This window comes from Myotis nattereri (assembly GCF_964212035.1).
Source record: "Myotis nattereri genome assembly, chromosome: 5".
In the NCBI taxonomy this organism is placed as follows: Eukaryota; Metazoa; Chordata; class Mammalia; order Chiroptera; family Vespertilionidae; genus Myotis; species Myotis nattereri.
Window position 1 is genome coordinate 58,268,581 of NC_138080.1, and position 13,374 is coordinate 58,281,954.

At 43.3% G+C, this 13,374-nt stretch overlaps 1 protein-coding gene across 1 annotated transcript in view; it reads left to right on the top strand.

Moving 5' to 3' along the window:
• Nucleotides 1-13,374, top strand: part of ZNF827 (zinc finger protein 827) — a 166,675-nt gene that overhangs the window by 92,040 nt on the left and 61,261 nt on the right. The window lies entirely within an intron of this gene.

Consider the following 13,374-nt stretch of genomic DNA (forward strand, 5'->3'; position numbering starts at 1 on the left):
GGGACCAGCCAGTGCTGCTGGCCATCGGACTCTGAGTGGTGGAGGTGAGCGCCAGCAAGCGCAGACCCCGCCGCTGCGGATGAGTTGCTCCGGGAAGATGCGAAGGCTTTAAGCCAAAGAACTTGGCTTCCCTGAACAAACTTGGGTGCTCCCTCATGGGAGCGCTGATTAGTTTTGTGCCTTTAATTCTTGCAACAAGAGACACACGATGTTTTTCTCTTTGACGTGGTCTGGACTGACCTCAGCATCATCAGTCAAACCTTACCTGACTTGTGTTTTCTTTTTCATTCTATGAACTGGAACTGAAGAACACCACACATCACACAGTAATAATGAGCACAGAGCCAGCCTGCCTCACACAGAGATGACAGAGTGTGAGGGAAGGACCCTCCCGCTAACAGAGCAGGAGAGTGGTGTTAGCCTGGTCTCCACCGATAAGGGCCGGGCTGGGAAATGGGTCTGGCCGGTGGGAAGTCTGTTTCCTCTATGAAGTGGGATGTTCAGATAGGACATGTGGGCCACTGTGGAGTCCAGCCTACCTTCTGCCTGCACTCCGAAGGCTATTTAGTGTGTGTGCTTGTGTCTGTGGGTTAAACACATGAAACGGGCCAGATTGGTACACATCGAAAGGTGGCAGGCTACAAACAGTAAATGTTCCTTTTCATTGGCTTCCATGGGTTTCTCGAAGTGTCACAGGCCAAGTTCCCTGGCAGCAGAGCCTGAGACGGGTGTGGCTGTGGAGGGCTTTATCGGGAGTGTTCTCTCGGGAGCCTGCGGGGACAGGAGAGGAAGGCAGGTCACTGAGCAAGCATTGGTTGTAGCTGGATTCGAGCTTCTGCTCTGTCCTACAGTGAATTCTGGAAGATGAACTACACCAGAGTGAATCCTGCTTCAAAGCAAGGGGACAGCTCCTTGCAGCCACGTAGTATTTGTAGTATTCTCGGACTTCAGCAGGGGCAAATGTGACCTCCCCGGGCGGGGGGCGCGGATGATGAGGACAGTGAGCAGCCCACACTCCCAGCAACTTGGAGAGTGCACGGCGGGGAGCGAGGCGGGGAGGGCGGGGATGGAGCAGGACCCCAGCAGCATCTCCCGCGGGGGTCCTCTGCTGCCTGCTGCTCTTTAAGCTTACATTGTAATATTTATATCACAGAAAGGTATGCGGCAAGATCACGTTATTTTATGATTTTCAGGTGTTCTCTGGGAAGAGGGGAGAGGAGGTTTGAACTAACCCCAAACAAGTGAAATGAGCCTCATAGCCTTAATTGCTTTGGCTGGAGCTAGAGCATAATTACAGGATCGAAGAGAACGTTTTTTAGCCATTTGGCAAAAATGAAGCAATCCTTACACCCTCCTCCTGATGGGAGCAAGAAGAAATAAGATCTTTTGCCCAAAGTAAAAGAAGAGGTGCTGCCTATAAACGCCCCCACCACCCCATGCAATAGTGCTCAGAAATCAGTATTACAGAATTCTTGGTTTATTGTTTTTCTACAAAATCCTCCGTGTGTTTTTATTTTTCCTTTGAGTCGGCAACTTACTCAATTAGCCTCTCCTCAAATAGGCCTCTTTTTTACCTTCTCACCTCATTACTTCAGGTGAAATAGAATCAAGCTACTTTGTGCCAAGAAATCCTCTTTAACCTGAGTTAACTGATAGCAGGGATGGTGGGAGGGGGGATGCCAACTCTCCCCTTTTTTGAGTCCTGGTTTATTTCATATGCACAAGGTCAACTTACAGGTTATGTTTTAAGGTAATATTTGGGATACTTTTCAGAAAGATCTGCATCATCTCCACATTTCCATATCTCCAGATTTGTAAGGACTTAGTGGGATGTTTGGTTAGTTATCAGATTTCTCATGTTTGGTTTCCTAGAAGCCTCTGACTGTACAGAACAATGGCTCATGATTGGAATCAAGTTCAGAGTCTACCGTGTTTTTGAGTTGCCAGGCACATTTAAGACGGAGCGTAATTTAACAGTCAAGTATAATGGGGAAGGGAGGCCCTGGGGTGCTGCTCCCAGGGAAGTATTCCGATCAAGCTCCTTCAAACACCAATGGATGCATGAGCTCCTCATTCAGTGACACCTCCTGCTCATGGGGTCTGACACCCGGGGGGACGAGGGGAGAGACAATTCAGGCCACACTGAAGAAAGGAGCTCTCTCCCTGTCCTTCATAAACCCATGGCTTCCCCCACAAGTGTTTATCATTATTGATCTTGATTCTCATTCTAACCACAAGAACTAAGGAAAAGTGTAGCCACCAAGGATGAAACCTGGGTTCTCAACCTTCTGGCCCTTTAAGTACAGTTCCTCATGTTGTGACCCAACCATACAATTATTTTCATTCCTACTTCATAACTGTAATGTCGCTACTGTTATGAATTGTAATGTAAATATCTGATATGAAGGATGGTCTTAGGCAACCCCTGTGAAAGGGTTGTTCGACCGCCAAAGGGGTCTCGACCCACAGGTTGAGAACCGCTGCTCTATAGGTTGGCATTTCTATATGTGCTGACCAGTGAGACTTGGGGGTGCTGATTTCCCTGCCGGGCACCAAGAGAACATGACGCCCGTGGATGTGTTTACAGTGAACTCTCCATCCCACACGGGCTGTGACTACACCTCCCTCCTCATCACACCCACCCTGGTCCCGGCTGTCCATTGGCAATCCCGCTGTTGTTAATACCTCTAAGGTGGGGAGATATGGAAAGAGAAAATGATGTTAGACAGCATTCCTTGTTAGCAATGTTTAAAAAGAGGCTTAGGTGAAGCTAAAGGTTGAAACTAATAACGAGCACGTTCTGGATCATTGGTTCTCTGCCTCATGTTTTGTGTGGTGTGTTGTTGTTTTTTAACTCTTACAATGGAAAATTTCAAAACTACAGAATGTACTCATCCTTCAGTTTGAGCAATTATCATAACCCATATAATTTCAGACATTTTAAGAACTGGTTTAAGAATGTCTTTTTTTTTTTAATCCTAAAAACTTAGACTCAACTGCTTAAATTGGGATCATCTTCCCAAAAGTAAAGGAGGAAAACAATCACCGAGGTGCACCATGTGGCCAAGCAGAAAAAATCAATCTACGTAGCAGCCAGAATGATTGGCTCATGTGGTCCTGCTCACCAGTGCCTTGACCTCACCCCTCCTCCCTCGTACATGCCCTCCTCTGGCACCTCCATCGCATCAGTCCCTTGGTTGGGACGTCACTGGAAATGCTAAAACAGCCGTTCCTTTGCCTGTTTAACCTTAGAGTCTAGAAAATTCAATCCAAGTGTAAAGAAGCCCGTGTGTCTCCTTTGAGATAGTGTGTGGACGGAGTGTTCTTAACGCCATCCGACCTGACAAATGAGATGGGAAGGCAGGCCAGCCAGAACCATGAGAACAGAAAGCTTGAACCCTTAAGAGATTAACCAAATCCTGATTTTTCTATTTCCTTCCCCCGCACAAGACTGGGTTCCACAGGGACCAGATAACCAGCTACTATGATTGTTGATGAAAATATATGAGGCGTGATATCATAACCAGATCCCAAAGTTTAATGGAATAAAAAGATCTCCATCTTCTGACATGGACCATCACCCAGCCAGGTGCAGGATAAGATCGAAATAGGAAAATGGAACCCTAGAGTCAGAGTCAGATGGCTCCTGGCAGGTGAATTGGACATGCTCAATGTTGTATAACACCATGGACTTCAGACAATGGCTGCCAAGAACCCTCTCTTGGTTATGTGTTCTCCTTTCCCCATTAATAATTCAGTGTCCCTGGGGATATAAGATTGCAGGCCTATAAGAAAAACTTCTCACACCTGGCACACTTTATTCCAAAAGCAAGGAAGTGTTTACCTGAACTGTCCTTTTTCCCCTCACTAGACTAAAAAGCAGAAGTAGAGAAAATCCGAGAAAGGGAGATTTATATCATGCTGTGCCGACCAACATTTAATTTGCACAATTTTCAAAATTGGAAATGCAGGCTATTTTTCTGTGATTTAGATAATGGCACTTACAGTGTTTACTGAGAAACATATGCATTTGGAAGTGTTCAATATAGAATTTCCCCGTGTGTGGGTTTGGATGAAATGTCCTTAAATATTTATGATTCGGTAATAGAAATTGCACAAATTTGCAAAAGTATAATGTGCTGCCTCAATTTGTGCAATTTTCCCTTTACGTTTTTTGAAAGGCACAAGAGAACAATGCTCCATTACCTTAAAAAGTAAAAGATGACACATAAAGAACTCTGGGTTAGACGGAGGCAATTAAGAAAACAGGAAAGGGAGCAAATGAAATTGGTGGTTTTTGAGTTGCTGTCCTCAGATTCTCTTAACCCTTTACAGTTCACGGCTTTAAGATTAAATACACTGAGAATTCTATTTCTAAAATATGGAAATTACTGCTAATTTCATGGCAGTATATCCTTTGGTTAGGATATTCAGTGCTTTTTTAGTGAGGTCAAGGCTGTTGGTGGGCCATTGCAACTTTTTTAAAGTGCACTTCCTCTAGCCTGAGGATCAAAGGGTCCTGGGTTTGATTCCAGTCAAGGGCATGTACATTGGTTGCAGGCTCCTCCCCATCCTGGGCCCTGGTCGGGGTGTATGCAGGAGCAAACCAATAGACGTGTTTCTCACACATTGATATTTCTCTCTGTCTTTCCCTCTCTCTTCCACTCTCTAAAAGATCAATGGAAAAATATCCTCAGGTGAAAAATAAAGTGCCCTTCCTCTAGACCAGTGGTTCCCAACCTTTTTTTGGCCATGCCCTACCTAAGGCATCTCTAAAATCCTGATGCCTCCCTCCCCTGTGGTATATTCGTATTAATGTGAGGATGCCTGAAAGGCCGTTACTTTGGTCTAAACAAACTTCCAAAGAACATGGCATCCATGAAAGAGAAAAATAAAAGAACAAAGGACAGTTGAAGTACTGAGGAAGAAATCGCTAAAAAATAATAATAATAATAATATGAAGTGATATGAAAAAATAGCAAATAAGGTTTCAAAACATATAACAGAACTGAAATGCATAAATATGTCACATTATATATTTATATACTGTATATGAGGCCCCTAGGACCATAAGAAATGCAAAAAAATCACTGTTAATAACTCATTCTCAGATTGCCCCCCCCTTAAAAATTAAATTGCCCCCCTCTGGGGCATGTGCCCCACGTTGGGAACCATGGCTCTAGACCAGGGGTGGGCAACCTTTTTGTGAGTGCGTGCCAAAACCAGCAAAATCTCTGACTCAAAATTCTTCTGCGTGCCAACCCTAATTTTTTGAGAACATGTTACGCCTACTTGATATCTCTTAAGGTGTACGTATGTGAAGAACCTTGAAGAAAAAATAAAATTCATTCGAGCGACAAAAACACAGTATATGATGATGAAAAATACATTTATTTTTTAATGTGTACATGTACACTGATAGTCCGACAGAAAACTTTATGACACTGTTTGATATTATCAGTGGGACTTTTGCTGCTGCATCACTGATGACAGAGATTTTACATCAGGTTTATATTTCATGACCTTCAGAGATATGCACGAGCTACTACTTTTATCCGTCAGGCTACTCCTATTACAAGACTTAACAAAATTCATCACTGAGAACAAAGATTCACAAGCGTATGTGGATGAAACCAGAACACTGGTTGGATCTAGGAAGGCAGGGAGAATTAAGGCAGAGGCATAGAAATTGCTCTTCCCCTTTCTCGTCAATCCATGTCTATGGTCTTTAAGATAACTTGTTATGTAAAATTATTTATTTATCTAAGATGCACCTACACTGAATTTATCTGAAAAATAAAAAAGTCAATATTAAGAAAAAAATTGTAAATGGAAGATTATAAGAGAAAGTTTTGTGTGCCAGCAAAAGTTACTGGCGTGCCATGTTTGGCATACGTGCCAGGGGTTGCCCACCCCTGCTCTAGACACTGCCACCTACTGGCAGACTGTCCTAGGAAATATGTAAACCTCTGATGTCTACGATGTCATTGTGCCCCTTATGTGGTTCCGTGTGCAGGGCACAGCCTGCACCACAGTCTGCAGCTGCTACAACACAGATGTTGACTTGAGAGTCTTCTCATTGGCCATACACTCTTCAACTGACCTCTGCATTTTCAGTTTTCAAAGAAATTAAAACTAATCTTAGAACACAATGAATCACTTCTTAAAATAAAAACAGTCTGAAACAACTTTGTGGATTGCTGCCACTTGAAGGTTCCTTTTTTCTTATTTCACCAAACCTTTCTCAGGACTGTGATCTACCCCTACACTCCTTTGTTCTTAGGGATTCCCCTCTGCCATTTTCTCGTGCCCCTGTGACATCTCTATTGAACTGTTATCGTTGAAACTACACTGCCAGAACCGCTTTGTGTTGCGTGACTGTGGAGAGGCCAGTTCACATCTCCTTGTCAAGATCGCATGAGGGCTGTGCCTTTCTCCTCTTCGTGTTCCATGGGCTCTCCCACCCCTGTCCCTCCCCCTGCAACAGTGTCCCATCTTGTTTGTATAACTCCGGACAGTCAGGAACCCAGTGTAAATCTGTAGGTCCCTGTCAGTAGACACCCAGAGCCTATATTCTCTCCTGATCACCTTTGACAGGTGATGCAGAGGTGACACGACCCAAAGGTCTGTGTGGCTGAGGTGCCGGCCTCACTCCTGTTCCTCTTGTCGGGGATTTGCTCTCAAGACTGTCTCTATGGCTGTTCCTAGAAAGATATCAAATATTCAAGGGTTGACCTCCGTTGAGGGCTGAAAAGCCCTCAGGGATGATGCCACGGCCCGGGGCACCCACATTTCACTGGCATTCCCTAGAGAGCTTCCACGGGACAAAGTCCCGAGTCCCTGCAGGGAGACTGAGGTCGCTGTCCCCTGCTCCCCCAGCGAGGGCCCGCCGCCCTTGTTTATGCAGGAAGGCAGATTCCTGGGGGAGATCCAGGGCCCTCGCGGGCTGACATTTCGCCGAGCCGAGCCAAGCCGGACATGCAGGTTCACTTCCGTGGCCTGCGGTTGGCTCGGGCTCTCGGGGCCGGGCCCCCGGGCACAGTGGCCCTCACAAGGCCTGGCATTGTGCTCCCTGTCCTGAGAAGTTTCCCGGCTGCGCAGCGGATGAATGCCAGCCGCTGCGACAGGAATTGTTCCTTGAAAATGTGGTGTTAGGTTGTACGGGTTGGCCCGCCTCTAAGATAACTCTAAATAGAAGGTGTTTGTACTTTTCAGAGAAGAAAATAAAATTTTTAAATCACCAATATATTTTTTTCTTCCTAAGGTGCTCTATTGTTCTGCTATTTGAAACAGCCTCTTCCTTGGATACCTTTCGGCCTTCTGCAACCGAACTTGACTGATCCTGCTGGGATCATAACTTAGGTGGATCATAACCAGCCTATGTCTTTTACAATTGCCTTCAATGTTATCCTTTGGGTTCCTTCCTAAAAGATTAAAATAGAAATAAAGGATCCCAAACCATAAAACTTAATATATATTTTTTTAATTTTTATTTTTTTTCAATGACAGTTGACACTCATTATTATATTAGTTTCAGGCGTACAGCAGCTTGTTTAAATTTTAAAAATAACATTTGTTTCCAGGAGAACATAAAGAATAAAAGATAGTCATGAATAATCAGTCCTGCTACCCAGACAACCACTGCTAAGTTGGTGCTGCATATCCTGGCTGAATTTTTTTCTATTTATACACATATATGTTCCTATAAAAATCAACTACAACTATAGATACAGTTTTGTAATCTCTTTTTCACTAGCAATATAGTCTTTTCATGTCAATATTGTTCTTCTCGTGTTTGCATAGTATTCAGTGTTTGCATGTCATAACAGACTTAATCAGCCTCCTGTTAATGGGTATGAAGGGTTGTGTTTGGTTTTGTTTTCCCAAGTTGTTGGTAATAGAAACGGTACTGGAATAAATTGACTGACAAAAGCATTCACAGTTTTCAGGCGTTTGCTATGAATTGTCTAATTGACTTTCAGAAAGGTTGAATCTATGATTCTACCATAAGCTAATGAAAGAGAGAGAGAATATTTCAAGGATCTCTGTGCTTTATCATTAAAAATTTGTTTTTACCAATTGGGAGGTTAAAAATGATATCTTCTAGTTATAACCATTTTATTTATTGATTCCTAGTGTTATCAAGCATTTTGTTCAGGGGGAGGCATTTGTATTTGTTCTTTTGTGCATTTTCTTTCATTGTCATTTATTATTTCATTTGGTGGTTTGTGTGGATTGAACTTTTTGTTTGTTGCTGATGATTTTTTAAATGATGAAAATTTTAAAACAAAGTGGAAGGAATAATGTAATACATCACCATATCCCACCACCCAGATTAAACAAACATTTGCCATGCTTACTTCACCAGTCTTTCCCCCTAGATTTTACATCACATCCCAGACATCATAACACTCCCAGATTCTTTGATACACATCTCTAAAAAATAAGGATATTTTCTACAATACCTTTGTACACCTTACAAAATTCACAATATAGTTGATTGGTTTTATCATTGCTGAGAAGGTTCTGTTGATAGGCGCCAGCCAAGTGCACAGCAATGCCAATGGACTAGGAGGAGAAAGAAACACGTCTTAGCTTTCTCCTCACCTCAAAAATTAAAGAAGAAAATCTGGTGCCCATAGGGGTAGTTGAATGATGGAGGGACCTTGGTTCTCCATCTGCTCATAAGCGCCATTTAGAACCCACTGAATCTGCAATGTCAGCCTCAGTGTGTAGATAAATGCCCCCGCCGAGGCCTGCCAATGCATAGCCATTAATTCATGTTTATTCACTACAGTTCTTTCTTTGAAAATGTGTGCACCGAACTTGATCAATGACCGGGCTTTCAGGCCTGGTCCACTGGGGTCGGAGGAGGTCTTCTCTGTTGTGTCCATTTTAAACTTGAATAGGGGATTTACTATTTGGATGGTCAGGGTTGTCATTAGGTCAGAGACACCACCAACCCCGTCTTTTCTTTCTTTCTTTTTTTTTTTTTTTAATCCTCACCAGAGGATATTTTTTCCATTGCTTTTCAGAGAGAGTGGGAGGGAGGCATGGAGGGGCTGAGAGACAGAGAGAGAGAAACATCGATGTGAGAGACACACACACCGACTGGCTACCTCTCACATGTGCCCTGGCAGGGGGTGCAGAGAGAACCAACAACCCAGATACATGCACTTAACTGGGAATAGAACCCAAGACCCTTCGGTGCTTGGGCTGACGCTCTAACCACGGAGCAGCACCCTCCAGGGCCCAGTCACTGTTAAACTTGAGCACTCTTCTCCACCCCCATGCCCACTGACCTGCATCCTGGATACTTTTATTAAAATTAGTAAGTAAACAAATAAAACCGTTCAGGAATAGGGGCCCTCGTTTCTGCAGGATTGAGGAGGGAGGGACACTGTTATGAGCACCATTAACATTGTTTTCTTTCATGATCGATTACTTTTTTAACTGACGACAAGAATGGCCATAGGAAAATGGGCACTGACTTTTCCACCTAAACGGTCAATGTCTGGGTCCATTTCACAAGAAATGAAGCTACACAATCTCTCATCCGAAATGAAACCGAGAGCCCAAGGTGGAAGCTAGGAGGACCGCGTACAGTCCAGTGTGGCATTTAGCAATTGCTGTGCCCGGTTTTTAAGGGTTCAAGATTCTTTTTAAAAATCTGTGGACCTAAGCATTTTGTATATTTTAAATATAATCATTTATAAATATGTTACAACATATAGATATATAAAAATATTAAGCATCTATTATTCTATTTTAAATTATTAGCAAATAAATGAATCAAGGATGGTCATATTTGAGAAAAAATAAGCACCACCTAAAAGTAAAGAAAGTTGCATTCATTGTGATAATTAAGGTGAAAATAAAATCATCTTATTTGGTCTTTTTAAAACAATGAATATCTTTTTAAAAAGTGGCAACATTTTTGTTGTTGAGTTGTGAGTGTATTCTCATGCAGGCTGCCCCTGCTTCTTAGAAAGTTCCTTCTGGCCTTAAAGTCCTTGAGGAAATGTTGAGAAGGTAGTTATAACTAATCCAAATATTTCCCCCTCTTTCTTATCTTCAAGTAATCCCATCTTTTTCATTGATGTGTTGCGCAAGCTTTTTTTTTAAAAAAAAAAAAAAAAAGACAAACCCGTTCTGGTTTTTGGCAAGGACTGTATTCTGTTATTGTTAGCAAGGTCTGGGTTTTGTTCAAAGAAAACATTTCCGGTTTGTTGTCATTTCCTTTACTTTTGTTATATATACATGGAGATTCCAAATGGAAGTTACTGTATCCATTTCCGCGGTCGCAGTCCTGTTCCACACATTCAGAAAGTCTTTGAACTGGAGTGAGATTTACTCTTGGAATAACTTTGGTCTATCACCGTGTCTTCTTGAGGCTTTTGGAGGCTTGAAGGATTGTTTTCAACTAGTGTTTCCTGTGCACTTCACAATGTCACGCAGTGTGTCACTCCTGGGTCCGTCTCAAGGTCTGAGTGGTTCAGAGGTCAGAGTTTTAAAAATGCCAGCACAATGGTTTTAGATAAATATAGGGTGGACCCAAAAATGTATACACACGCTTTGAGTAATTGTAAAGGCAGTGTTTATGAAAATACGTTTCATTTTCAAAACTGCGCTATCAACTGTTAAAGTGTGTGTACATTTTGGGGGGGGGGGACACCTGTACATGGAATCTCAGTTCTTTAAAAATAACATGATATACCGATACAGAAAACTAGTGGTTCAGTGCACTGAGTTCATGGCTGGGACTAAGTGGAGACTGAGAAAGGCCCCGCTAACAGGGGGGTAAATAGCATGTGGTGCTGTGGTCCATGCTGGGGCCTGCCAGGGGGCAGCCAGAGGGAGGACACATTGGCTCCCATGGCCTTTTTCCAGCCTGGACTGGGGCTTCTGGCTCTCCTTTCACCGTATGTAGCTTCTCAGAAATATCTGAGTCAGATCGTTTATTCTTTACATTTTCTTAAAATAAAACAAAGCAATATAAAATTAACCCAGCCCAGCTGGCTCGACTCAGTGGTTGAGCGTCGACCTATGAACCAGGAGGTCACGGTTCAATTCCCAGTCAGGCACATGCCTGGGTTGCCTGCTCCATCCCCAATATGGGGCAGGCAGGAGGCAGCCAATAAATGATTCTCTGTCATCATTGATGTTTCTATCTCCCTTTCTCTCCCTTCCTCTCCGAAATCAATTTTAGAAATATTAAAAATTAGTCCAAATTCTTTTAGACATATTTTACCCAGAAAAAAATATGGAAGCTGGATGGAGACTCAAGTACTTTCACTTGAAAATACCCCATCTTTTTTATTCATTAAAGAAAATTTTGTCTCTTTGGAGATTGAAGTCAGAATATCACTCAGGATGATGTAACAGAAACCCTTACATTTAATAGGATTTCATTCCACCCTAAAATACATAGATCCTTATGTGTTCTTAGTAAAAAAAAAACCATTATAGAGCAAGATCTTTTTGTTTTCTATGTTTAATCTTTCTTTTCAATTTGCCATCTCCAAATTCAGTCCTAGGAGTTATTATCATTGCCTTCTAGAAGGAAAAAAAATTACTTCTTCTGTCACTCCTTAAAAACTATTGTGTCATTACTAAACAAAGTTTTTCTTCTTAACTTTCCCTTACATACTGTGTCCACCTTCTCCTTTTCCTCTCAGTTCCGTGTTGCTATGGCATCTCACCCAGAATCGCCTTGGTGTTTTGGTTTTCACGGTGGCCCTCGGGAGGGGTGGCAAACCGGCTGTTCTGTGGGCAGCGAGCTCCCTGTTGGCCCGCAGATGTTAAAGGTGGAGATCCCTGTGGCACAGTCAGCACTTAGCAAAACGTATCACTACTTAGCGCCATAATCTTTTATGGACTGTTTTATTATTAACTGTAAATCTTTTTGTCCTGAAGCCCCGGGCTGTTGACCCTATAGCCCAGGCCGTCTAATGCCTGGAATTGCCTAGTCATGTATTTTAACCTGTAGATTTTCTACAGAAGAACAACAGAAATACACATTTAATCTCCATTTCATGTTTACCCAGAAAAGAACGTTGGATAGATAAAAGTTTTGTCTTTTTTAAGTAACATAAAGCAGGAAAAGGAATGGCGTGTGGGGCAGTCCTAACTCTACACCCACAGCTTCTAGATGGTACTTCTGAGTGTGTGCTGAATGTTTACACGAATCAGCTACGTCTTCCAGGTCACCTGTCATTGTGCAGGGCCAACGGGAGGATGTTGTGGTAGATGGTGATTTGTTCCCTACGTGACAGACACCTCCCCCATTAACCATTAGTTTCAACCCGTTCGTTTTCCAACTTTTTAACCAAATATATTGATCATAGATCAATTTTTAACAGTTTTTGCCTTTTTTCATTTCCTTCGCTCACTTTTTGATGGAGAGGCTTTTTCATAGTAAAATGACTCAAGTTCTGGTCGCTGGAGAGTCAGGAAGTAAGAGGTTGCAACATTCACCAACTGGCTCCTTTTGTGGGAGAAGTGGTAACTGAGGCCAGTACAGGCGTGTGTCAGGGACGACGATGTTGTGAAGCTGTGTGTTCATGTATTTTTTTCCCTGAGAAGATGCAGGCTCGGCTCATCCTGTGTTGGGCACCTCCTGGGCCTTCCCTCCCCACTACCCTCTCCCACCCCTCAGTCACTGCAGCCTGAACAGGGTGCCAGCTTCATCCACCGCAAAGCTGGGCAACTGCTGAGAGTGGGTGGCCTGCACAGGGAAAGAAAAGGAGCTTAAGGAACACCATCCCAACACCCAAAATTGCACCACTCGGCACGAAGTTGCAGGGCGGTCATCTGTCCTCAGAGCATGGGCACAGTTAAAGATGACCAGTGTTCTTGGGGATCTAAAACCATTGAGCAAGCCCATGCTCCACGGGGCATGCTCCGAGTTTGGTCCCCGCTCCTTCTCTTCCTGAGGCATGGATGCCAATCTAGGTGACATAATGCCACCATGAGCTTCATATTTGTGTTGAGATAGAGGTTGGCCAACACCTCATGGCCTTGTTACCCTTCCCTTTTCATTTGGGCTTAATAATAGTGAGGAGCTTGCCCCCAGGAACGGTGGGTACAGGCAGTGGAGAAGGGTTAGGATTGCAAATTGCTCCATCCCCGGTGTTGTGGAAGTATGCGAAAAGTAGAGTATCTGTTAACTTCTAGAGAGAAGTAAAGACTAAAATTATTTTCACTTGCTCAACTTCTCAATTGATACAGTCTTCCTGCAGTGTCCCAGGATCCTGCTTACTGAAGTAGCTGCTCCCATCCTCCCTCATCCCTCCTACCCTCTCCCTTCCCTTTGTTCTGTCCGTTCCAAGCATCATGATCCTGTGTTGTCCATGAGTTGCCTAGATGCTAAGA